The 26,817-nt window shown below is 48.1% G+C and overlaps 1 pseudogene; it reads right to left on the bottom strand.

Annotated features, from left to right (window-relative positions):
* Positions 1 to 2,851: 2,851 nt before the first annotated feature.
* Positions 2,852 to 26,817, bottom strand: part of LOC132533743 (NADP-dependent malic enzyme, mitochondrial-like) — a 37,319-nt pseudogene continuing 13,353 nt past the window's right edge.

Here is a 26,817-nt window from a genome sequence, read left to right as displayed (position 1 = left end):
GGGGTGAAGGGGTGTTGAGTGTGGAGGAGGGGTGGAGTGGTGGGGGGGTGGGCATTGAGGACCAAGACTGAACATCACAGCCAGTTAGGCTGGGTGCCTCCTCCTCAGTAGTCCTGGTAGCAGGTCCTGGGGGTTAGGGGTGGACTGGGGGGTAGAGGGAGGATTCACCCCACTCAACAAACCCTCACCCCCACCCCCTACCCCCACCACTCAACCTGCCTCTACCCCTTTCAGCACCCCCAACCCAACCACCCTCCTTACACCCTCCCAGTGCACCCTCAGGGCAGCTGGGAAGAAGGAACCCAGCTTCATACTGAATGTGGTGAGCTCTCCTCACTCCCTACACCCACCAGTCCATCCCTCTCTTGGCCCCAGATCCCCTGGGACTAGTCCAGCACCACTGTCAACCTCACAGCCCTGATACCAGGACAGATGGAGAGGGTGCTCCCAGCCTAACTCTGGATTATGCGTCTATCCCCACCCCCACCCCACACCAGACCACTCTCATCCTTCCCACTAAACTCCCCTATCTGCCAGTCTAAACCCCTCCCCTCAAGACTTCCCATTCCTCTATTCCAGCCCATCCCCATCCCACCCCTCCCCCACTCAAATTCCACACCCCCTCACTCTACTCCTCCCTGAACCCACCCCCTCCCCACTCCAACCCTCTCCCATTCCAATCCCTCTCCCCCACTTTATCCCTCCCACAACCCACTCCTTCCCACTTCATGCCCTCCCCCATTCCACTCATTCTCCCCCACTCTAACCCTCCCCCAAATCACCCCTCCCCACTTTACTGTGTCCCCCATTCCACTCACTCTCCAACATTCTACCCCTCCTCCAACCCACTCCCTTCTCAAATCCACCTTTCTCCCCCCACTCCAACTGTCCCCATTCCACCTCACTCCACCAAACTCCTTCCCCCCACTCCACCAGTTCCCCTCAGTCCACTCCAACCCCTCTTGTCCACCAGTGCAGCCTCCTGTCCTCCAAGCTCACCCATATCACTTAATTCCAGGGCAGCTGAGGAGGGGGACCCCAGCCTTACCCCCTAGCTGTGCAGTGCTGTCTTCATTCTCATGCCCTTGGCACCCAGTCCATGCTCCCCAGAACATCTGCCAAAGAAGCTGGGGAAGAGGCACCCAGCCTCACCTAGCCTGGGGTGTATTCCTGCTTGTACATGTACCCTCCTTGTGTGTCACCCCCGTCCTTTTCTAAAAAAGTACAACCTCCTCTTGGAATTTATGTTAAAATAATAAAGCATTTCTATGTGCCTGCTTGCTCTTAATCTTTTTTTTTTTCTCATCAAGACTTAACCACTATGGGCTGACTTTTTGAGAGACAGAAGCAGCACTGAATTTCCCTCAATTCTGTGGTTGTCAGGTTTGAACCAGGGCCATGCACATGACAAAGCAGCACACTGTTCTACTAAGCTATTTTTCTAGTTCATAGTTTTTTTATCTAATGTGGTGCCTTGTTCCAGGAGGAAACCAAGGGCCTCATGCCTGCTCATTGTGACTGAGCTACCTTCCCGGACAATCTGTAAGTCTGTATTTTTAGAGAGAAGACAAGATCAAAGTACTGTCCCACCATCCATGGAGCCCCATCCAGGGCTTCAGCACTCCAGGCAATTCTTTCAGACAGAGGGAGAGCAGGAAAGACCCCAGCAGGGCAGCTTCCTCCAGTGTGGTAGGGGTTGGGCTCTAGCCAGGGCTAAGTGTAGGGCCAAGCAGGCCTCTGTTCAGGGAAGCTTTTCTGCCAGCCCTCCACTGGCCTTTGTCCAGGGTGCTCCCATTTAGTGGTAGGTCTCCAACTTTGGGCCTCCTATATCAAGGCTTTATCACAGCCCCCTCCTGGGTCCCTGCTTGTAACAGCTTTCTGTAGCTAAAGGCAAGAAGCCCAAGGTCCTGTGCTAGTGTAATTCCATTGCTCAGAGGCCTCCAGCTTCAAATGTTTTACTGTGTCCAGAGGGGGAGAGAGACTAAAGTTACCCTAGCACTGTTCCCCTGACCATGAAGCTCCCCAACCCTTTTACCATTCATGGTGCTCCCATGTGGTACTGGGGTTCGAACCCAAGGCCTTAGTATGAAGAGCTATGTTCTGCCTCTCTCCTCCAGAACAGTTACTTGTGAATCTTATCATGCCTCCCCAAGCCTGGACTTTTCTGAAGGAATGAATGTTCTGGAACAACCCCCAACCCCCATGAATCTTTAGCCCGAATCCAGGAGTCATGGGACAGAGCTATGCTTTGGGGACACTACACTGAGTGTCAGCACACTGGGAGATATGGAGAGACTAAGACCTGGGCCAAAGGGGCCTGTTGTGGCTGACAGATGGCAGTGTGGCTCTAGGCAGAGCAGGCAGCAGGGGTTTCCTGAGTGTCTGCTTCCTGTGTCATGCAGTGACATCACTGGCACACTCGATGTCAAGGATTAAACTCAGGATCTCATGCTTGTGACTCGTGTATTACTGCTCCACCACTCTGCTCTCTCATTGCTTAGCTGCATGCCCTGAACCACTCTCCTCCTGGCCAAGTGACTCCCCACACCACACTTCTCTCCCCACCAGCAGTCATGGGCACTGCCAGGGCCGAGGTCCAGGTGGGGCTTTTAGATTTCTCACAAGCTTAGGTTCAGGGCTGGCAACAGGAATTCTGGAGAAATCCTTAAGCCAGATGTGGAGGGAGGTTCTAAAAATATGGGCATTTAGGGCCTGTGGGACAAGATGCCTCTGGGCTTCTGCTCTTGCACAGAGAGTTTAGGGATAGACAGTGATAAGAACAGCCATCAGAGGTCATCTGTATTGTGGGTGTCCCTCCCTTGCCCCTGCCCCCAGCCCTGCAGAAATGGCATCAGACCATCTGTCCACTCATGGCTTCCTTAGGCCAGGTATAGCTGTCCAGTGAGAAGGAGTCATAGTCAGGAGTGTAGACCAGGGAGCAAACAAACACCTCCTTGTCCAAAGGTTCTGGGTTGTAAGTGTCCAGGTTGTGCTTGTAGGCATATGTGAGGACCTGTGAGATGGTGGGGATGAAGGATGAAGGGCCTTTAGTGTGCTCCTAAGGAGGGCAACAGGTAGGGGAGCAGGGACAGTTAGGAGGACTATATACTATGAAGCTCCTCAATTCTAGGAAATGAAAAAACACAAACAATAATATGGGGCCAGGTAAAAGTGCAATCATTGTAATGTGCAGTGACCAGGGCTCAGGCTCCCAGTCCCCATCTGCAGGGGACACGCTGCACATGTGATAGAGCAGTGCTGCAGGTGTCTCTCTGTCTCCATCTCCCTCTTCCCTCTCAATTTCGCATTCTATCCAATAAATATTACAAATATTAAAAATGACTTGGGAAATAAATACTACAGGTATTTTCATAGCAGCACTATTTGTATCAACCCAAGTTTCAAAGCAACCAGATGCCCAATGACAGATGAGTCGCTAAGAAAGTGGAGCACTGGTGGGACACTGATCAGCTGTTAAAAATGACAAGGTCATCTCCTTTGCCTCATGTGGATGGAACTTGAAGAAATCATGTGAAGTGAGATCAGCCCCAAATAGAAGGATGAATAATGGATGTTGTCACTCACAGGCTGATCTTAACAGTCAAGGACAGAAAGGGAAAACAAGTAAAATTGAACTGAGTTTCATGTATTGCACAAAAACAGCAAAGGATTTTTGGGAAGGAGGCAGCAAAAGGGCTGTGGGGAGCTTGGAGGGAGGGTTTCTGGTGCACGGTGGAACAGAAGGACCTAACTTAGAATTGAGAGTGTTCTGCAGATGACACATTGTACCCATGTGTCCACAACTGTCCTGTAAACCACTATCCAGACAACAAAACAGTAAAAAATTGGTTTAATCAACAAAAAAGATGTAAAGATATACATGTATATGTATATATTAATAGAAATAACAATATAATAATGTCCTCAGCACTCCTGGAATCATCAAAGTTAACTTCACTGCTTCACATTTGTTTTTTCCATCAGGGATATTTCTGGGGCTCAGTGCCTGCATAACTCCACTATTCCCTGTGGCCATTATTTTTTAATGAGACAGAGATACTGGGAGATAGAATTAAGAGACAGAATTAGAGGGAGAGACAGAAGGGGAGCCACCTGCAGTACTGCTACACTGCTTATGAAGCTCCCCCTGGAGATGGGGATCTGTGGCTTGAACCTGGGTAACTTGTGCTCTCTGCGAGGTGAGCCACCACCTGGCACCTCTGATTTATGTTTATGGCTTGGGCTCTCAGGTTCCATTTCTGGTTCCATACAGTCTTCTGTGTATACACGTGTGCATTCACACATATGTGCATGCATAAGATGCACATGTATACACATGTGCAGTCATGTCTTCACATACCTGTGTGTGCACAAACATAAGTGGGAGCCCTGGGTGAGAGCATGGTTGACAGGAAGCAAGGAGGGTTTAGCCCAGGCAGCACATTCCCAGCATCCTCTGCACCATTCTCCCCTCCTCCCTCAAGCCACAGAGAAGGCCACTTGCCTCTCTGCCAGTGTCACAGGGCAGAGGTCCTCACCTTGATGGCGATTCTCAGAGACACATCTCTGATGGAGCTGAGGGGCAGATATAGCTGAGGGGCAACAACTCACGGAAAGTCTGAACTTCACCCACTCAAGTAGGAAGGCCTGGAAGCTTCTTCACAGTCTGGGTGCCAGTAGCTAACCCCCTCCAGTCTCCCAGACTCCCGTATCTCCAAACTCAGTGGCCAGTCACCTAACTCATGTTGGACGTGCTAAGATCAACCCAGTCTGGAAAAGAGAAATTTCCCATGAGTGGTCATCCCACTTCCGGTTATCTTGTCCATCTCCAAAACTCTCTCCCTTTACACTGTCTGAACTGGAAGACGCTTTGAAGAGGGTTAAACCGGGAACAGCTGCTGGCTATGATAACATAACCCCAGAACTCATTCTTAACCTGGGCCCCGCTGCAAAGAAGTGGCTCACTTCATTCCTCTCCCACATCTTGGAATCTGAGTCTATGACCAAAGTTTGGCGTCGTACGAAGGTAATAGCGGTTTTGAAACCAAAGAAAGACCCAAAACTGGCCGCCAGCTATAGACCAATTTCTCTCCTCTCTGTGTGTTACAAATTCCTTGAGAGGCTGCTTCTGTCACGTATTTCTCACCTTACAGAGAAATTCCTATCACCTGCCTAAGCTGGTTTCCGCCCAGAAAGATCTACCTGCGAACAAGCCCTGGCCCTCTCAACTTACATTGAAAATGTATTCCAGAAGAATTTAAAGACGGGTGCTGTCTTTGTTGATCTCACAGCAGCCTATGACACGGTCTGGCACCGTGGTCTCCTAGTCAAGATCTCAAGATGCCTGCCTCCATGGGTTGCCAACATTATATCGTTTCTTCTTCAAAACAGAAGATTCCAGGTGCATCTGGGTGACAAGTCTAGCAGATGGAGGCTTGTCTCAAGTGGCCTCCCCCAGGGCTCTGTTCTGGCTCCTACGCTATTTAAAATTTACATCAATGACCTCCCAGAAACTTCTTCAAGGAAGTTTATCTACGCCGATGACATCTGCTGTGCAACTCAGGCATCCAAGTTCGACATCCTCGAGGAAACACTCACGAAAGACATGTCTCTGATATCTGATTACTGTAAAAAATTGCGACTAATCCCTAGCACTGCAAAAACGGTATCATCTGTTTTCCATCTACACCATGCCTCGGCTTCAAGTGAGCTTAATGTGCAGCTAGGCGATACGAGAATCCGGCATGAAGCCCAGCCAGTCTATCTTGGCGTTACTCTCGATCGCACTCTGTCATTTCACAAACATCTCATAAAAACTGCAGCAAAGGTGGGCGCGAGGAATAACATCATTGCAAGACTGGCCAGCTCCTCATGGGGCGTGAGCGCTACCACACTACAATCATCATCTCTGGCATTATGCTATTCCACTGCAGAATACTGTGCCCCAGTATGGTTCCGTAGCCCCCATGTCTATTTGGTCGATTCCAAATTATATTCCTCCATGAGGATAATTTCTGGAACCATCCGTTCCACCCTGGTTCCATGGCTGCCAGTTCTTAGCAACATCGGCCCGCCAGATATTCGTCGGGATGCGCCATCATCTAAGTTCATTTCCCACGTCTATGCTCGACCAGACCTGCCAATATACGGGGATATCTTCGCCCACCCTGTCCAACGCTTGACGTCTCGTTACCCAATCTGGTCCCCTACGCCTACACTGAACTTCTCTGTTCCAGACTTTTGGAAACAGAGTTTTCAGTCAGCTGAGGTAAAGAACAAACACCTCATCACAGACCCCTGCAAGTGTCAACCCGGCTTTGACCTAGCATGTTATGATTGGGCCCTCCTCAATTGCTATCGAACAGGCCATGGCCAGTGCGCCACTATGTTCCATTGCTGGGGAGTCAGAGACAACCCGAACTGCCCCTGCAGCTACAGACAGACTATGACCCACATAGTCAATGACTGCCACCTCTACAGATTCATAGGAGGTCTCCAAACTCTACATCAGGTTCAACCTGACGTTGTTGACTCATGACAGAAGAAGGGCAAACGCTAGAAGAAGAAGAAGAGACACATCTCTGATGGAGCTGAGGGGCGGATATAATCTCCCCTGCAACAGGTGCTGCTCAGACACCTCCTGGGAAATTTCTTGGGGGGGTCGGTGAGGTTGGGGAGGGGAGGAGGGAGTGGGAAGAGAGAAATAAGCTGAGTTTGGCCATTTCCAGAACAAAGGCAAAGTCTGAGCCTTGGCTTCTGGGGGGGGAGTGTTTGGGGGAGGTTGGCACTGAATAAACTCTCAGAAACACTCAGCATCACTCACTACAACAGGGAGACACTCCAGCAGTTGAGTACAGGCCCCCCAAGCCTGAGGGTGCGCCTTGCATGTGCCAGAGCTGAGCAGTCTCTCTCCCCCTCTCTTCCTCTCCCCCACCATCAAAATAAATATTTAGTCAAATATAGCTGGTCTTATGAATGCCCAGAGTTGTCCAGAAAAAAAATCCATGAAGCACGTCCAGTGCAAAGTCTTCTAAGAATGGAAGCAGACTAAATGCCCATCAAGAAATGGTGGACTGAGCAAGTTCCAAGATATATATTCCATGGAATACTACTCTATGACCAAAAAAAAACTTGACATTATGACCTTTGGGACAACATGGATGGAATTAGAGGTGATTATGCTTAGTGAAATAAATAAGATAGAAGATATCTATCAGATGGTTTCCCTCATAAGTGAAATCTAGAGAGTGGGTACAGATGAACTTGAAAAGAGGAGGAGGATAAGAAAGAGGAGGAGGAATAGTAGTAGGAGGAGAAGCAGCACCTGAAGCAGCAGATTTTGTAAGACTTGTGAGAACTATGGTGGTTATCTTTGGGAGGTGGAAGGGTGGGGATACAGAACTTTGGTGATGAGCGTGGTGTGAAACTATACACTGTAAAATCTTATAATTTACTATTAATCACAAATTTTAAAAAGTGGGAAAAAAATCTTCTGGGGCCAAGGAGACAGCAAGCATAGTGCTTCAAAAGACTTTCCTGCCTGAGGCTCTGAGATCCCAGGTTCCATCCCTGCCCACCACCATCAACCAAAGCTGAGCAGTGTTCCATAATGAGCAAATCAATTCAAACCAACACACAAACTACAGTGACTATATCAGGGCCGGGAGTTAACTCACCTGGGAACATAGGGGCTTTCCCAGATGTGAAACCCAGTCCAGGCCCAGCTCCCACAGCACGGGGGAAAGGGGAAGCTTTGGGGCTATGGGCCTCTCCCCTCTCCCTCCTTTATCTGAAAAAGTTAGCCCAATGTGCTGAAGCTGGTGACAAGAACAGAAAGGACCTTCATGTCCACACTTTACCTGGAGGGGTATCCACCCCCTTTTTCTGAGTTGGGACAGATACTCAGACATGCACCCTACCTTTGCTTCTGGAAAGTTTCTGTGGGCTTCCCCAGCAGGTGGCCTACCTCTGCAGTGAGGAGGAAGAGCTCATCAGGGATGTTCCACACATCACCTGCGATGACACCCAATGCCAACCCTGGGAACACGTAAGCGTTGTTGCCCTGCCCAGGCATCAAGGTGTGGCCATCTTCCAGGGTCATGCACTCAAAGGGGCTGCTGCTGGAAAAGATGCCCCAGCCCTGGGGTGGGGGTAGGGGGACAGAGCTGGGAGCCCCTTGCTAGGTCCTAGAACCTGCCTATCTCAGCCTGCCCACCTACCTGCCCTCCAGCTGCCCACCTGCCTGCCCATTCACCTGTCCACTTGGACACCCACCCACTTGCCTGCCAGCCCCACTGCTCTTGGGCCATGTCCATGCCTCCTCCAGGCTCCCAGGCCCCATCGTCATCTTCCCCTGGAGAGCTCGTCTGCCCGCCTGGTAAGGGCCTGCTGACCTGGGTGGCATGGTAGCACTGCTCAGCTGTGCACTCGGCCCTGCTGGTGGGGTTGCTCAGGGCGAAGATGATGGGACGCTCGTGGAAGGAGGCCGTGTCCCTGAGGAGTTGCTCTGTGAAGGCACCAGCCATGACTGCCACACCTGGGAGCCGGCACACGAGGGAGGAGTCACAGCTAGATTATTTGATCTTGGCCAGTATAGCTAAATGTGTTAATTACTACTATTGCTAATGCTACTGCTACTGCTACTACTACGGCTTCTGGTGACACCAGGCTTGACCCTGGGACCTCAGAGCCTCAGGCATGGAAGGTATCTGAGCCCTTCTGGAAGCCTCAGTGCTCTGGCTTTGGAACAGGGTGGGGAACACTGTCACATGCGATACCACCTACACCCCAGTCAATCCCCTCCATGTAATATCTGAGAGAGAGGTGAGAAAGACAGAGAGAGAAAGACACCATGGCATCACCCTATTATCCATGGAGCTCTCCTGGTGGCAGGATACCAGGGCTTGAACCCAGGGTCAGGTGACTCAAACTCTCTCTTCTCAGTCCAATCCTATAATACTATAATATTTTATTTTATTTTATTTTATTTTATTTTTTGCCATCAGGGTTCTTGTTGGGACTCTATGTCTGCACAGCTCCACCGCTCCCAGTGGCCCCCTTTCCCCTATTTCCTCCAAAGAGAAACACAGAGGGAAGGGGGGCACTGCAGAATAGCTCCACCTTTGAGAAGCTCCCCTCCTGTAGCAGCTCCCTTTGGTGACATGGGACTTGAACTCAGGCCTTCAAGTCTGGTCACATGTGTACTCTGCCAGGAGGGCTCCTGCTGTCCCCATAGTCCCAAGACTTTTACCCTGTAGCTGCTCAACAAAAGCTGTGGCCTGAGCAGAGAGAGCTTTGCCAGCATGGAGTCTCAATACCTCCGAGCCTGGCCGACCCTCCTACCTATGATGGTTGTGGGCTTCACCTGCTGCACCACCTCCTCCAAGGAGCCCATCTCAGCACAGTCCTGGGCAAAAGTCTCTTTTTCAGGGCTCAGATGGCTCCTCCCCTGCAAAGACAGAAAGAAAGGGTGTAGCTGTGAGGAACCTGGGGAAAGTTGCTGCATTTGAGCCACAGAGAGTACTCTGTACTTCTTTCTGAGAGAGAGAAATAGAGAAAGAGAGAGAGAGAAATTCACACACACACACACACACACACACACACACACACACTGAAGGGGAGCCATCACAGCACCAAAGCTCTCAGTACAGCGACACCCTCCCATGTGGTGCTAGGGTTTGAATGTGATTCAAGTGCATGGCAAGGCACACACCCCGCCCACTGAAATATATGGCTCTTGGATGCAGGTGTCCATGGTTCTTATACTTTAATGTTATTATTATTATTATTATACCCAGCATTGTTATTGCCCAGGCTCAGTACTTACATAACTCCACTACTCTTGGTGGTCTCTATTTCCTTTTTCCTTTCTTTCCTTCTCCCCTCTTCTCCTTTTCTTTACTTTTCTTTTTTCTCCCCTTCTTTTATAGAGACAGAGAGTGACAGAAAGGGAGTAAGGAGAGACATCTTAAGCCTGTTCTGCTATTCGGGAAATTTTTCATTTGCAGGTCAGGACCAGGCACTTGAACCCAGGTTCTCACAAATGGGAACGTGTGTGCTCTACTGTCGCGTCTCTGGCGGGGTGCTCTACTGTCGCGTCTCTGGCGGGGGGGAAAGGTAACGGACCAGTTCTTTCTCGCTCACGACAGGGGTGACATGAAGTAAAATACACCAGGGAGCTCTCCAGCGTGCTCAGAACTCGTTTATTAGCAAGGTGGACATGAGTTAAATAGAAAACCAAACAAAGGGAATTATTGAAATATGTCAGAAATTACAGGTTTCTTAAAGGCCGGCTTGGCCCTATCGTAGGGGGCTGGTATCACAGGAATTGATGAGATACAAGACAGTTATTCTCCATGATGCAGCAACTTAATAATCTAAGGGTATTTGAGAGAAGCATAGGGGTTAAACCAGAAGGGTGAGACAGAGAGAAGATGGATATCAAAAAGCCATATAGTTTGGAATTTCTCTTGTCTGGGGTCTGAGGTGTGTGATGAAGTGTGTTCTTCTGTGATCAGAAGGTAACATTGAATAAGTGAATCTGCAGACATGTGGCCTGCAGTTAATAGAGGGTAGTATTGGGGTTTCTGTGGGCCTGAGAGTCGAGAAGGAAAGAACTAAGTCTGAGTTTCCCCCCTTTTGCTCATCTTGGTTGAGAGAGACTTACCAAGAGGTTATCTTCTCAGACCTCCATCCAAGGACAGGGGTGGTTCTCCCTAAGCTCTATCAGGTTTACACATAGTCCCAACACTCTACCAGATGTGCCACCTCCTAGCCCCAGTTTTTACATTTTCAGCTCTGACCTTTGAACAGTTTTGTGGGTCCCTCTCCCCAGTTTTCTAAGCTAGTGGAATCTGGGGCTTGAGTTCAGGCTCTAAGTGACATCTGAGTGGGGTCACTCTGTGCTGCAGGGTAATTACATTTCTCTCTGTTTCTCTCTCCTTTTTCCCCTTTCTGTTTCTCTCTATCTCTTCCTCTCTACATAAAAAAGCAGCCAGAACTAATGAAGCAGTGTAGGAACTGAGCCCCAATGGTAACCCTGGTGGCAAAATCAATCAAGCCATCAATCCAAATAAAGAGCAGGCCCTGCCCTCCTCCTCCTCCTCTCTCTCCTGCCTGCCAGACTTGCCTCCTCACAGATGAGCACCCCATCTCCAGCTACTGTAAGATACCCCATGTCTTGCCCCCAGGCCAACCCACCTTGACAATGAGTCCCCTGGAGTCCACCATCCAGATCTTCTTGGTGGCCTCAGCCGCAGGGATGCCTTCCTGCTCCAGGGCCATGACCAGGAGGTGAGTGATGCCCAGGGCAGCCTGGGGGTGCCACACAGTACAGGCTCAGACCCAGGGAGGTAGCAGCCAGCCCTCCTCCCTCCACACCTGGGGGACGCAGGGATCCTCAAATGAGGGAGGATGCAAAAAGCCCACAGGTCTGGAGGTTCCTCCAATGCAGTGCCCGTGCACATGGCAAAGGAGTGCAGTGTCCAGATGAGGCATCGTGCCAGGCTGCCTCTAGGCTTCTCCATTTCCTGGCAGTACCTACCTCCCCAGCGGAAGATGAACACATGGCTAGAGAGCCGGCTTCTGGTGACCCACAGAGCCACAAGGATCCCAGCCACTGCCAGGGAGGCTGTGCCTGTGACAGAGCAGAGTGGGCTCAGCTACTTGGTGGGGGTAGGGGGTGCCCCATATGTCCAGCTGGCTCCCAGAGAGACCGAGGAAGACCTAAGTAGCAGTCTGTTATGTAAAGACAGAAGCTGCTGTGTAGCCCTCCCACTCAGAAGCAAACACAGGAATGGACCAGATCAAATAATGATAATCTTGTGGATGTTAAAGCCAATGAATGGGAACCAGAAGGGAAGAGAGGCTCTTTGGGGAGAGGTAGGAAATCAGGGTCAAGGGATGCTGATTTTCTTTCTCCCAACATCCTACCCTCCAAACACACACACCAGCCCTTTATATTGATTTGCTGTGTGGGGACTCAAGCACAGTCTTTGGGCTACATTTTATGCCTAGTGGATCACCAGGGCCTAACACTACTGCAGACAGGGGAGAATAGATTTGAACATGAATTTACAGCTTGGTTTGCATAGCATGTATATTGTCTGGGGGCCTAGTAGTAGGAGGTCTCTTGGGCTCATGAAATCATATTCAACTCAAAGAAACTTCCAAGGCCAAGTCAGGGAGTCACAAATCTGAACTCACAGATCTTATGACACAAAAGATAGATATCTTTCCCTGAATGACGAGAGGCCCTCGAAATCCAGCAAAGAAGTCTCTGGTCCCCTTTTTGAATAGGTATTTCCCGCCAACCGTCTTTAATATTAATTTCTTGGAGTATAAAGATGTGTTTCTGCCAACCTGATGATTTTTGAGCCCCTGTAAATCTTCCCTAGAAGAATTCCAGGGTTTCCTCAGCCTGGGAACCTATTTCAGCGCAGCCTTCTGCCTCTCAGAGGAGGGATTGTGCTCTGACCAGCAGATGGCTCAAAGACCATCAGCAGAACAGCCTCAAGGCTGGGCCTTGGTCCTGGGAGTGGAATGTTCTCTCTGGTGGCTGGAATCTGATTAACCCTGATAGTATCCACTGCCACCTTGCTTCCTGCTCTACTGCACACAGTTTGCTCCCCCAGGTCACCAAATATACTTTTCCTAGACCTCTGAGCAGCACCTTGACCTTTGAACATTGGTACTCTCTACCCCAGCAGTGTATGTGGCTTCCTGAGCCCCCCAACACCTTGGCTGCCTTGCTGGCTTTGGGTGTTCTCCCTGGGGTGCCATTGGAAGCTCCCTTTGGAGGAAAAAGTTACTCCCCCCACAACACACAGTTCAGCCCAGAACCTCAAAGGCTGAACAACAAGTCTTGAGCTCTACAACAGAAGGTTTGTTTTTTTCTCCAACATTGACTTTCATGGGGGTTGGGGGTGGCTCTTGGGTGACATATTAAGGACTTAGAAAGGGGGGATCAGAAGTTGGCTCACCCTGTAGAGTGTACACATTACCATATATAAGGTCCTGGGTTCAAGTCCCCCAGCCACCCTAAGGGAGCTTCTGCAGAGGGGTGGGGGCTTCTCAAGTGGTGGAACAGTACTGTGGTATCTCTCCTTCCCTTGAAGTCTTTCATTCTCCATCTCAAGGAAAAAAATGGTCATTGGGAGTAGTGGAGTCAGGCAGACACTGAACCCCAGTGATAACCCTGGTGACAAAGAGAGAGAGAGAGAGAGAGAGAGAGAGAGAGAGACCATAGCACCTCCAGTGTGTGGGGGCTGGGCTCAAACCTGGGTTGTGCACAGGAGAAAGGAGTGCACTATCTGAATGAGCTGTTGTGCCTGTCTCCTTCAAAGCCTCCCACCTTAACCATGTTTCTTTCAAATATGTATATTTATTTCATATATATGTAGTCTATCTTTCTTGCTAACATTTATTTTTTATTTACTTTATTTATTTTATCTGGTAGAGCAGAGAGAAACTGAGAGGGGGGAGGTAGAGAGAACCTCCAGCACTGCTTCACCACCTACGAAGCTTTCCCCTTGCAGGTAGCAACAGATTGAGGACTTGAACTTGGGTCCTTGCGCATGATAATAAAGCCCTTAACACCACCACCCAGGCCCCAATACTTCATATATCTGTATGTGTGTATTTCAAATATGTATATTCAAGAGGGATTTCATTATTTATCCATTTATTTTTTAAACAAAGCACTGCTCAGTTCAAACTTATGGTTCTGCTGGGATTCTACCTGTACCTCAGAGGCTCAGGAGTGAAAGCCTTTTTGCAAAACCACTGCAATGTCTTTTCAGGATGCTAAGCCCCAGATTCTTGGTCACCTGACAAACCCTTCAGACCAACTAGGGAATGAGGGCTGAATAGTGGGCCAATGTGGCCTCCAGTTGAACCATTTATTGTAGAAGGTGGGCTTGTTGGATGCTAGCCATAGTGACTGGCCAGCTGTCCCTGTGGGCCCATTGTCAGCTCCGTGTCATTAAGTTGGGTCACTTAATGGAAGCCACAAGTGGCCACTGGGAGGCATAAAAGTGATGGGACCGGGTGTGCCCTCACTCCCATCTACCCCCATGGACACAGGGACCAGGGCAAAACCAGAGAAGACCAGGTGGGCTTCCCTCTCCCCAGCCTAGTGTGGAGTTGCTGGACTCCAGCAAGGACTCTCCTATCACCACCTCCTTTTTGGTGTCTTCTGGGACATTCCTGGTCTCAGACAGACCAGCAATAGTTCCCAGAGTCAGAGCCATGTATTTCCTCCTAAATTCTGAAGAGAGTCTACCCAAGGATGCAGGACCCAGGCACCCACCCCACCTCCCAACCCCAACCCCTGGACTGCTTTACTTGGCCTGCTCTGACTCAGCATGACAGCAGCTCTGCCAGAGCCAGAGGGAAAGGCAGGGGCAGCAGGTGCAGCATGCTCTTACACTGGGCTGGCAGTGAGCAGGACTGTTCCCCAGAGAGTCCTTTCCCTGTGGGGTGTCCTCTATCTGCAGTCACAGGCCCATGTGTTGGCTGTGGGGACAGCTTTCTAGTCCCCACTGTTGAGGGCCCCTGGACACAGTCTGGACCCTCCTGGGCACTTCCAATGCAGAACGTGCTTGACAGTGTCTGCTAGCAGCCCCTCCCGTCCCCTGTGGTCTTCAAGGCCACCAGAAAGGGGACCCACTACTCACACTTCATCATTCCCTGTAAATGTAAACATGAAGGACATCTGGTTGAGAGAGAGAGAGAGAGAGAGAGAGAGAGAGAGAGATCTGCCATACTGCTTTAGTATTCATGAAGCTTCCTGCAGCAGATGAGGACTGGGGGCTTGAACTTGGGTCCTTGAGCATGATAACCTGTATGATCTACTAGCCATGCCACCATATGATCCCCATATATTAGCATTTTAAACATTTACTGTATCTGCCTCAGGTCTTTGTTAGCTACTTCTTGTGGAGAGAGGCTGAAACTGTGGCTCACAAAGGTGCTCTGTCCTAGTCCAGTTTGCACTTGCTGGTTGCATTATTTAGAATGTCCTTTACATGTTTCATTGCATTTTTTGCCACCAGTGTTCTTGATAGGGCTCAATACCTACATTATATATATATATATATATATATATATATATATATATACATATATATATATACATATATATACATATATATATATATGATAGACATCAAGAGACAGAGAGATTAAGAGTGAGAGAGATAGAAAGAGGAGAGACACCATAACACTGCTCCATTGCTCATGAAGCTTCCCTCTTGTAGGTTATCCCATGTGGTGTCCAGAGGCTAGACCCTGCGACCTTGTACACAGTCACAGATATATGCAGTCATGTAATACTCATCTCCCTGGATGCAGCCATGGTCTCCAAGGTCTAGACCAGGGAGCAGTGGTTTAGCAAAGCCCCAGAACTCTCTCCCAGGTCACAGTGAAACCTGAGCCATGAGGCAGTGGAGCCCCAGTAGCACGCTGGCAGCAGGTGGTCCTGTGTGAGGGAGTCAGTCCTAGATACTCAGTCCCAAGGCAGAACCTACCTTGCATGTCATCATTTAACATGCAGTACTTGTTTCAGGACTTGTTTAGCAGAAGGTAGGCATTGGCATTGGTGATGCCCTCAAACTGGACATGGCAGTGGATTCCGTATCTGAGTGGAGAAGTCAGTGAGCGTATATGCTACTATGCAAGAGGTCCTGGGTTTGAACCTCAGCCACAACATGGGGGCACCAGTGGAGGGGGGAGTGGCTTCACAAGTAATGGACCAGCGCTATGATTTCTCTTCTCCTCTCTGTGTCTCTCCTCTCTATCTCTCTGTCACTCACCCTTTATCTAGAGGAAAGAAAAATAAATGGCTTCTGGGAGCTATGGAGCTGTGCAGGCACTGAGCCCCAGCAATGAGTTGAAAGGGTGACATACCGAAAGGGATAGAGAGCTAGAGAAGGGGAGACACATCCACAGCACTGCTCCTCTGCACAGGAAGTGTCCCCCCTGCAGGTGCTCACAGATAGTGGCTTGGGATTCAAACCAGGGTCCTCTGGCCTTATAACATACGCACTCTACCAGACAAGCCCCATAGTGCCTTGTTGCTCCCTATTTTTTGTTGGGGGTCAGGCATAAAACAGAAAGAAACAGCACTGGTCCACCAGGCATAAAATTCCCCTGGTGTTGGGATGCTCCCATGTGGTGCTGGGATTTGAACCCAGCACTTTCAGCTACTCCCAGCTCCTTGAAGAGTCCCTGAAGAGCCACTGAGACACGCAGTTCATTCAGTTCCTCATCCTGTGTCGGGGGGCTCTGCTCCAAGAGAAGCCAGAGCACTGTGGGCAGCGCTGGCTTATTTAGGCCAGAGGACAACCTCTGTGGGCATTTCTGGATGACATCCCTCTGGCTCTTCTCCACACATCCACCACACTCCTGCCCCTTTGAGCCTCAGCCTCATGTGTCCTCTTCAGCATACTCGTCCCTTCAGGTACATTTTCAGCTCCTTTTTCTGGATCTTTCTTTTTGGTTCCAAGTATGTGTGTGTAGCTGGTTGATGGGATTTGGGGCAAGACAGAGTGAGCAACTCACTGGCCTTAGCTGGACTTCCCTGGGCAGTTCTCCGCAAAGTGAGGGCACCATCATTCCAGGGCAGAGATGTCCCCTCATTAATCTTACAGCCAGCATCCACAGGACCTGCTCACTTACTCAACCTGGCCCCAGGTAGGGGTGAGGTATCCTAAATGCTAGAACCTTCTGTGGGAAGGACACATTTCCCCTCCACTCATAACATCCTATAGCCTGCCTCCAGTCAGAACAGCTCAGGCCTGGAGGTTTCCCTCTTTGGACTTTAGATGCTGGGTTCCCTCCCCCATGTGTTTCAGTAACCACTCACCTCCAAATCCCACACACACTCACCATTGATGGCCCTGATTGTCTCTGAGTTCAAAGGTGAGGCAGTCTCCATTCCTCATCCCCCCTGAGCACTCCCCCACCTCAGTTTGTTCTCAGAGCCCCTTCCTGCCCCACAACATCACAGGGGCTTGTGTCTCTCACTTGTGGGTGACTGCATCCATGAACTCGTCCAGCATCTGGTCTTAATCCTAATCTTCCCCATGTACATGCTCCTGCCACAGGCTATGTACAGGGGGTCACCCAGCAGCTCCTGGGGCAGACAGACAGACTGACAGACTATTCAGGATGGCAGCCCAGTGGGAAGGATGGATGTGGGGTTGGGAGGTGATGATCTGTGCTGAAGGGGCCTGGGGGCTAAGCTTCCAGCCTAGGGGGTTACTCTGCACCTCCAAGCCAGCTCAGTTATTTGTTTCTTTGTTTAAATTTTGACACAGCATTGGTTTCGGAGCTCGGTTCCTGCACAACAAAACTGCTGGTTCCAGCAATCAATTGTTTTTCTTCCTTTTTGTAATTTATAACTTCATTTTTTTATTTATTGCTGGATAGAGACAGAGAGAAATTGAAAGGGGAGAGGGAGATAGAGAAGGAAAGAGACAGAGACACACATGCAGCTTTACTTCAGTACTTGTGATGTTTTGCCCCTGCAGGTGGGGACCAGGGGCTTGAACCCAGAACCTTGCACACTGCAGTGTGTGCTAAACCAGGGGCACCACTGCCTGCCTCTCTCCACAACTGTTTTTCTTTTAGATACAGGTTCAGAGGTAGAGAGAGTCAGACAGAAGAGAGACACTGGAGTACAGCTTCTAACGTTTGCCTCCCCTCCACACCTGCAGGATCTTTCTTCTCCTTTCTCCTTTTATTTCTTCCTTCCTTCCTTCATTTCTTTCTCTCTGTGTCTCTCTCTCTCTGTCTCTCTCTCTCTCTCTTTCTTCCTTCTTTCTTTTCTCTCTTTCTACCTCCCCTTCAACACTGCTTAGCTCTGGTTTATGGTGTGATTGGGGGTTGAACCTGTGACCTCAGAGCCTCAGGCAGGAAAGTATTTGTGTAGAATCCCTGTGCTATCCCTCCCAGCCTTATGTTTCTAAGAATTTATCGTAAGAAGATAATCAGGATGGAACACAAACACTGATCCATAGATACTCAGTGCTAGAACCAGGTTTCTATTTGCCAGGAGATGAGAAACTTCCTGAGTCCGGTTGTGGGAGGGAATTTCCTTATGGAACTCTGGATACACCCAGCATCCAATCAAATGACACCTTTGGGCGGGGAGGCAAAGGAGACAGCTTAATAGTAATACCAAAAACACCCCATGCCTGAGTCTCCAAGGTCACAGGTTCAATCCTTAGCCATTGCTGATTGGTGCCCTGGTAAAACAATCAAACAGACAGACAGACAAGCAAACAAACAGCTGAATTCTAGTGGGTGGGAAAGGTATCTTTGGACTTAAGGATGGCTTTGGTGGAAAAAAGACTGAAGAAAAGAGTCTAGAATGGGAACCACTATGCTACTTTCACCATTTCTCTCCATGTTCTCCATGACTTTAGCTTTTTGGAACCAGGACTAAGGCATGCACAATTTCATTGCCCAGGACCAAGTTTTTCAGAGAGGGAGAGAGAGAGACAGAGAGAGAGAGAGAGAGGAATGAGAAGGAGGAGGTGGTGAAGGAGGAGAAAAGATACCACAGCACCTGAATTTCCCTTAGTGCCAAGCATCCCTGTTTGGTGTGGGGGCTCACACCTGGGCCAGGCCCTTGTCTTACTTGGTCTGGCTTCTTTTCCTGATTCCTTTTAATTTGATGTTTTATTAGTGACTTAATAGTGTGCTACAAAATTATAGGATAATAGAGGTCTAATTCCATACCATCCCTACCACCAGAGTTCTGTGTTTCCATCCATCTACTGCAGAAATTACCATAGTTCTGAGGTCATAGGTGTGGGTTGAGTATATATTCTCTCTCTCTCTCTCTCTCTCTCTCTCTCTCTCTCTCTCTCTGTGTGTGTGTGTGTGTGTGTGTGTGTGTGTGTGTGTGTATATATATGTGTATGTAGTTTTATTTTTTGCCCACTTTTATTCATTTCTATTATTTATTCACTTCCTTTCTAAGTCACATTTACACCTATTACTTTTTCCAAATGTCCTTCCTTTTCCCTCTTTTCTCCCAGAGAAGCAAAACAGTACCTGACTTCCTCTGTTTTTTGAGATTCTCTTCCCTCTCAGTGATGGTATAGAAATAAAGATTCTTGGTGACAAACATTTCAGATCCCAGTGGAATTCAGGTCATCTTCCCTTAACATTTGCCCCCTCTGGGAGTATGAACCAAAATTCTTTTGGGGAGACAGAACAAAGGAGTTCTGGCTTCTGTAACTACTTCATTGCTGGACACATATGTTGCCTGGTCTGGCATCTACATATGTTGCCTGACCTGGCATCTCTCTCTTTCTGCCTGTGTGTCTCTCTCTATCCTTCTCCTGTGTGGCCTGTGCAGAGGAGGTGCCCTGAGGCAGAAGCATCCCTGCCCTTGTGACCCAGATTGGGAGCATTATCTGGTTGTTGGTGCCCATATCCAGCATCACAGGCAGACACTGGTGTGGGTAGACACCCCCGTCATGCTGTGTATAGTGCCAGTTTGCCCACAGGGATGCCCAAGCCATAGCTTCCCAGGTCCCCCAAGCCAAGGATGTGTTCACCACCACAGCCTGCAAGACAGGGGAGTGCTCCTGCAGAGGTCCTTCTCTGGATGACAGCCTATCTGAGCCAGCATGGTCCTCTGTCCCCTCGACTCCCCTCTGAGGGTTTTTGGTTGCTGCAGGCTCAGTGGAGGGAACCCATCTGTCATCATCCTTCAGAGAAGCCAAGGTTACCATGCACCAGGATATGGGTTCAGACCCTTAGCCCCTGATATCCCTGGAAGCCTTGCTCTGGCCCACTCTCCCTCTGTCAGGCCTTTCCCTGCGTAGCTATGACAGGTGTGTGAGCCTGTCATAACTGGGACAGGTGTGTTGACTCTTCCTTTTAGTGCTGTGGTGGCTTTCTTTCTGGTCCAGGCTGAAAGGACCCAGTACACCACAAAGCAACAGCACAGAAGAGAAGAAACCTACCTTAATGTCATCCTTAGGCCAGGAGTTGAGCATGGTGGCAATGTGGCCCTTGTCATGAATGGTGATGAACAGCCCACTAGAAGAGACACAGCCACAGTCACCAGAGGGCACCAGAACCCAGGCATGCACATCACCATACTGTTCTCAGGCCTGGCTAGAGGTTATCATTTAGGAAGCCACATCTTGAGTGCAAACAGCCTCCCACTAGACTGTTTATTCTGTAGGGCCAGAAAATACCTGTCTTCTCACTGGTGCCACCCCCATAGCCTACCCTATAATCACCCTCCACAGGGCACTTGTGAGCTTTCTGGATCCAGGACACTAACATACACACAAGTGCACCGGTCTGCATCTTTTCTTATGTTTCTGTTTGTATTTTTGTTTTGAGTGAATAAAGCCTCTGGACATATGATCAGAGTCACCTCAAAATGAGAATGACATGGATAAAATGTGCCAGGGGCATGACCTAGCAGTCCATAAATGAGGATGGAGGAGGGTTACTTTTGCTAGAGAGTGATACTATAGCCAGATATTTCCTGCGAACCCCTCGGAGGAACTGGATCCAGCTAACTGACATGTGGAAACCCTAATCCCAGTGATCTTACTTAGAAATTGGGTTTTTCTGAAAGCAGAAGTACATTAGAGTTTGCAGTGAGTACCTCCCTAGCACTTCCTCTGCACTATTCCAAGCTTGGGATCCATGATTTCTCAACAAATTGTTGGCTTCGTATGTTAACTCTCTTTTCAATCACCAGGTTCCAGATGCCACCAGGATGCTGGCCAGGCTTCCCTGGATTGAAGACCCCACCAATGTGTCCTGGAGCTCTGCTTCCCCAGAGACACACCTTACTAGGGAAACAGAGAGGCAGACTGGGAGTATGGACCGACCAGTCAACGCCCATGTTCAGCGGGGAAGCAATTACAGAAGCCAGACCCCCTTCTGCAACCCTCAACGACCCTGGGTCCATGCTCCCAGAGGGCTAGAGAATGGGAAAGCTATCATGGGAGGGGGTGGGTTATGGAGATTGGGTGGTGGGAATTGTGTGAAGTTGTACCCCTCCTACCTTATGTTTTTGTTCATTAATCCTTTCTTAAATAAAAAATTAAAAAAAAAAGAAATTGGGTTTTTGCCGACACATTCAAGGTAAGAGGCACTGTCATCTAGTCTATTGGTTGTCTCCTGAGAAGAGGGGAAGAGAGAGACTCACAGGTAGAAATGGACATGTAGTGATGATGGCAGACTGGGTGAATGCAGCAGAATCCACAATAAACAGGGACTAGGCTTACTTGTGAAGTTCAGAAGCTACAGAGACAAGACAGGACACCCCCATAGCTTTTAGAAAGCTCATGACCCTACCATTACCTTCATTCCAGGATGCAAGCCTCCAGCAGTGAGATGAGACATTTCACTGTTTGAAGCCACAAGTTTCTGATGTATTTTTCAGAAACAAGATACTGAGGAATCAAACTCATGCATGTGCTCTGCCTCTGAGCCAGCTCTGTAGTCCATCCCCCACCACAAGCAATTTTCCTTGGAGAAATCATGGTTTACAGGACAGTTACTGACACCTGAGGACAGTTTCTTATCTCCTTGTGATAGGTGGAGATCTTGATGGCCAACAGACATGTGAATAAACGTTTAGTCACTGGTTATCAGAGAAATGCAAGTAAGAACAACAAAGAGATGCCAGCTGTGAGGATGTCAGACATCAGAAAGGACAGAAACACCAAGTGCTAGCAAGGGGATGGGGAGAAGGAAAGCCTTCTATACAGCTGGGAGAATGCAAATCCAAGCCCTGTGGGAAGCAGTTTGGAGATTCTTTTGATTCTTCTTATCTTTCTTTTTATAAATCTTTTTAATCATTTTATTGGGGGATAATGGTGTACACTATAGTTTTTGACACATATAAAATAAACCAGGCTCCGTGTAATGTATGTGCTCTACCAGGTGTGCCCCCACCCAGCCCCTGTAGTCTCTTCAGAACACTAGAAACAGATATGTCCTCTGATCTATCAGTTCCTTTCCTAGGGATCTAGCTAAAGAACACAGAAACACCAGCTCCAAAGAGATCTTTATACACATATATGTTGGTATGCTTCTAGTTCTGCTTCTGGGATCTAGTTCTGCTTCTGTTACATTGCTTGACATTGTGGTCTATTTACATAGTCTTTTCTGTTATATTGCTTTGGTCTCACTCTCCCCCACTGGGAGATTTGGTTTAGCCCTTGCTAGTTTCTTCCTTCTCCCCACGCCCTTTCCTATGTACTTCCTGAGTTCCACGCTTCCTCTGGAGGAGAAAGATGGAGGAGCACATTTCCCGCTCATAAATAAAGATTAGACTGCATTCTCAGCTCAGCCGTGTGTTTCTGGTGGTCTGTTACCCAACCGTGAAGCCAGCCCCGGCGAAAACAACACATATATTCACAGCTGCATAGTTTGTAACAGCTCAAACCCAGAACTAACCCAGATGTCAATGACAGTTGAGTGGCTAGAAAAGCTGTGGTCTATTTACAAAATGGAATACTGCTCATGCATGCGACCCAATTTTTACTATATATTTGAGAGAGAGAGAGAGAGAGAGAGAGAGAGAGAGAGAAGGAGAGTATGTGTGGGGGAGGGTAAAGTCATGCCCTGCTACTCATGAATCCCTTTTGTCTCTGTCCATGGTGCTGTTGTGTAGTGTTGGGGATCAAACCCAGAGCCTCATGCTTGGAGGCATATGCTCTCCCTGTGGATCCACCTTTCTGGCCAGAGTTTTGGGCATTTTGTTGTGGTAACTTTAGGAAGTGAATACAACAACCATGTGGCAGCTATGAGCAGAGGCACCCACAGTTTCCCCTCTTTCTTCTCTTATCACTCTTCCCTTCTTTTTGATAGAGATGAGAGAGAGATCATGAGGAAAAGTGATAGAGATAAGTAGGAAGGGAGAGAGGCAGAGCAAGATACCTAGACGAGAGCCTATAGCACTATTGCACCACCGATGAAGCTTCCCCATGCAGGTGGGGACTGGGGTTTTGAACTCAAGTGCTGGCATATGGTGCATTTCTTAGAATCTGGTCTGCTGAGATTTCATAAGGGGAATTACAGGCAATGCTATCTCCACCCAAAAGAGGCCTGTTAATCACAGCAGCATCTGAAGTTTCCATCAGGAGCCAGAAAAAAACTCTCAACTTTCAGAATGAAGTTACATGAGAGAAAAAAGAAACCAAGACCATTCCACTTAGGAGAATGTAAATGTCCCTTAGGCCTTATCTAAGCCTGCAAAGGAGTGAGTGACCCCTAGAACTCTCCTCAAATAGAATTAGACAAGAGAGACTGACAAAACCCACTCAAACAGAAAACATTGGACTGGGATTCTTGACATTGGGTCAAACACAAAAGGAAAACTTAATGAAATCGGGGGGTGGTGGGGAGGGGTGTGTCTGTATCTTCAACTCTGCAACAAAGGTTCTCTGTTGCTGACAAAAACCTCCATTCCACACATTTTTTGGCAAAAGGGAACCTGTCCTCTTAGAACCAGTGAGGAAATGTTTTTAATGCCTGAGAGTCAGAGGGCCCTGTAGAAATATTGCTTCCCTGCTCAGCCATGTGTCCCTGGTCATCTGTCTCCCTCTACAAAGCTAGCCCAGCATACTGGTGCCGTGAACTTTCACTGACACCACACCACCACAAACCAGAGTTATTCAGTATACTGGTAAAATAATAATAATGATGATGATGATGATGATGATGATGATGATGATGATAAACAGAGATACACCTGCAGCACTGCTTCACTACTTGTGAAGTTTTCCTCCTACAGGTGGGGACCAGGGGCTTAAACCTTTGTTTGTGTGCACTGTAATGTGTGTTCTTAACCAAGTGTGCCATTGCCTGGTCCCTGGGTATGAGTTATTCACTTTTTTTTCTTTTTAAAATGTATTTATTTATAAAATGGAAACACTGACAATACCATAGGATAAGAGGAATACTATTCCCACCACTAGATCTCTATATCCCATCCCCCTCATAGCTTTCCTATTCTTTAACCCCATGGGAATATGAACCCAGGGTCACCATGGGGTGCAGAAGGTAGAAGGTCCTGCTTCTGTAATTGCTTCCCCACTGAACATGAACGTTGAGAGGTTGATCCATACTCCCAGCCTGTCTTTCTCTTTCCCTATTAGGACAGGGCTCTGAGGAAGTGGAGCTCCTGGGAATTATTCTTAAGACAGTAATCCCTTTAGAAGTAGATCTCTGGAAATCAGGTGGTAGCACAGCGTGTTAAGTGCATGTGGCACAAAGTGCAAGGACTGTCATACTGGCTTCCCACCTGTATAGGAGTCACTTTACAGGTGTGAAGCAGGTCTATATATGTCTGTCTTTCTCTTTCCCTATGTGTCTTCCCCTCCTCTCTCAATTTCTTTCTGTTTTATCTAACGATGATATCAATAACAACATTAATAACTACAACAACAATTGAAAACAAAAACAGCAAGAGCAACAAAAGGGAAAATAAATAAATAAAATATAAAAAATTAAAAAAGAAGATACGTCTCTGTTAACACAGAAGAAGCTAAAACAGGTTTCTTGACATTTTGATGCTTTATTCCTTCCTGAAATGTGCAAACATTATCTACTACTTTAGCGGCTTTGGTCCTAAGGTGCTATTTTTTTTCTTGCAAGAGAAAATGAAGTCAAATTCTAAGGATTATGGGGGAATGTTTCCAGCTCTTCTCCTTGGAGAGAATAAGGTGTGCAAACAGCTGGAGAAGAAACATGTTGTGCTCATGCAGACAAGCGAATGCTCATTGAAAAGCTGACAGGATCTTATCACAGCCAATGGCACAGTTTATAAGCAACAGAAGAATCAGAAAGGCTCCCAAAGATGAAAATTTCTGCTTAACCTGACACCCCAGCCCAAACATCAGATGACTTCAGCATTTGAAAAAATCCTCATTTGGCAACTCCCAGATGCTTCCATCTAGAGTAGGGGAGGTCAATGTGGTTTCAGCTGTTATGTGACAACCATAAAAAGTGACAAGAAAACTCAGAATGAGTTACAAAGGGTTTTCTTTTTCTACTGTAATGTTTATGACTCCAAAAATAATAATAGCAGAGGCTTTGAATACCCCCTTCCCATCTCAAGAAGTCACACTTAACATGTCACAACGTTCTTTCAAAGCTATGCTGTAGACCCCCTCACACCACCACTTTATAAAATAAGAAAACATGTAGAAAGCCTGAACATAATATGGACCTTTGGGCATTATGCCTTTTGGAACACAGCTCTGCTCTAACATGAGTTTCTGGTTTATCCAAAGCAAGTATTCCTTATACATAAGAGCCTGCAATTGGTATGTTTCTGACCCAGTGGCCCACTCAAATAGGTGACTTATGTGTAAGTATGAATGAGACAGTGAGAGAAAAAGACCCTACTGGCTTGTTTTTTACAAAGTGGACCAGGATTACTTTTGTCCTCTTAGTCATTCATGTTTGTGTTTTGTGCCTCAGTTTTTTGTTTTCTGTTTTTATTATTTGTTGAGGGGTGAAACAGGTGTGGGGAGATGCTCTCAAGACCCACTGAGGCAGCAGCTTGGGAGCCAAGGTTAAACTGCTTTCCTCCACACCCAGAGTCCCATTTCACACTGTCATTAAAGGGGCAGTTTTCCATGCAGAGGTCTGAGGACAATCTTGAAGTTATTTGTGAGTGGAGGGAGGGCTCTTCCCACTTTAATTTATCTCAGAAGCTTGGCTAGACAGAGCTCACAGACTCCTGGTGCCAAGAACTAGAGTTTTAAGGAGAACAGAGTGAAGTACTTAGTGAGGAGAGAAGGAAACATATGTCCTGGTCACAGGAAGCCAAACTTAGAGACAACAAAATGTGTGGAACTGGGAGTCTGAGAGGTCCCCTGCTCAGAGGTCATCAGTGATGGTGTGGAAAGGAATAGTACAGGGCAGTGGAGGGGTGGGGAAGGAGCATGGTGGTGGTAGTGATGGGGTAGTAGTAACAGGTAGGAACAGAGATCCAAAGATGAGTGACAGTGACACAGAGAGAAGACATAGCTTGTAAGTCACTAGCAGCCAATGAATCTGTCTGTTCCATGCTTATGCCCAGGTAGAACCACAGGGATAAACAGAAATAGCCAGGGAAGGACAGACACTGGGGCAGGTGGCCAGAGGTGAAGATGTTTGAGAGGACTTGAAAAAGGAAGCAAGAGTTTGTATGAAGGAGGGGAAAAACCAAGCTAATTGATTGGTCATGTGGTATCTGCCAGTTACTGAAAGAGAATACTAGAACATGTATACTTGGATATGTAGAAACTGAGAGGGAGAGAGGGATAGAGAGGGATAGAGAAAGAAAAACATTTGCAGTATTACTTTATGACTTGTGCAGGTTGGGACCACCGTGAGCTTGAGCCTGGATCCATGCACCTGGTAATGTGTGTGCTCAGTGGGTGCACTACTGCTTGGCCCCAGTGAAAGTGCTCTTAAGTCATGATGAAGTGAACCATGACCTTCGTTCCCCCCTGACTTTTCACCAGGTGGGAGAGGTCAACAGGCTCCAGGATGCATTTTGCACTCAGTGCTCTCAGCTTGCCCGGGATCTCTGAAAATATGCTCTGTGTCTCAGAAGATGCTGCTATAAGGTGCACTACTATCAAGCATGAATTCTAAGTTCCATCACTGGAATGGCAGTATCCAGAGTGATGCTTTGGTTCTCTCTCTCAACTCCATGAATAAACAAACAAAACATTTTTTAAACCTCTGAGGACATTCTAGTAGGAGAATTTAAAGGAATCCCGTCCAGTGCAGTGGACTCACACAGAGAAGGGGTCTAAGTTGGAGCTGGGT

The sequence above is a fragment of the Erinaceus europaeus genome, chromosome 17 (assembly GCF_950295315.1).
Source record: "Erinaceus europaeus chromosome 17, mEriEur2.1, whole genome shotgun sequence".
In the NCBI taxonomy this organism is placed as follows: domain Eukaryota; kingdom Metazoa; phylum Chordata; class Mammalia; order Eulipotyphla; family Erinaceidae; genus Erinaceus; species Erinaceus europaeus.
This window is presented reverse-complemented; position numbering and strand designations above follow the sequence as displayed.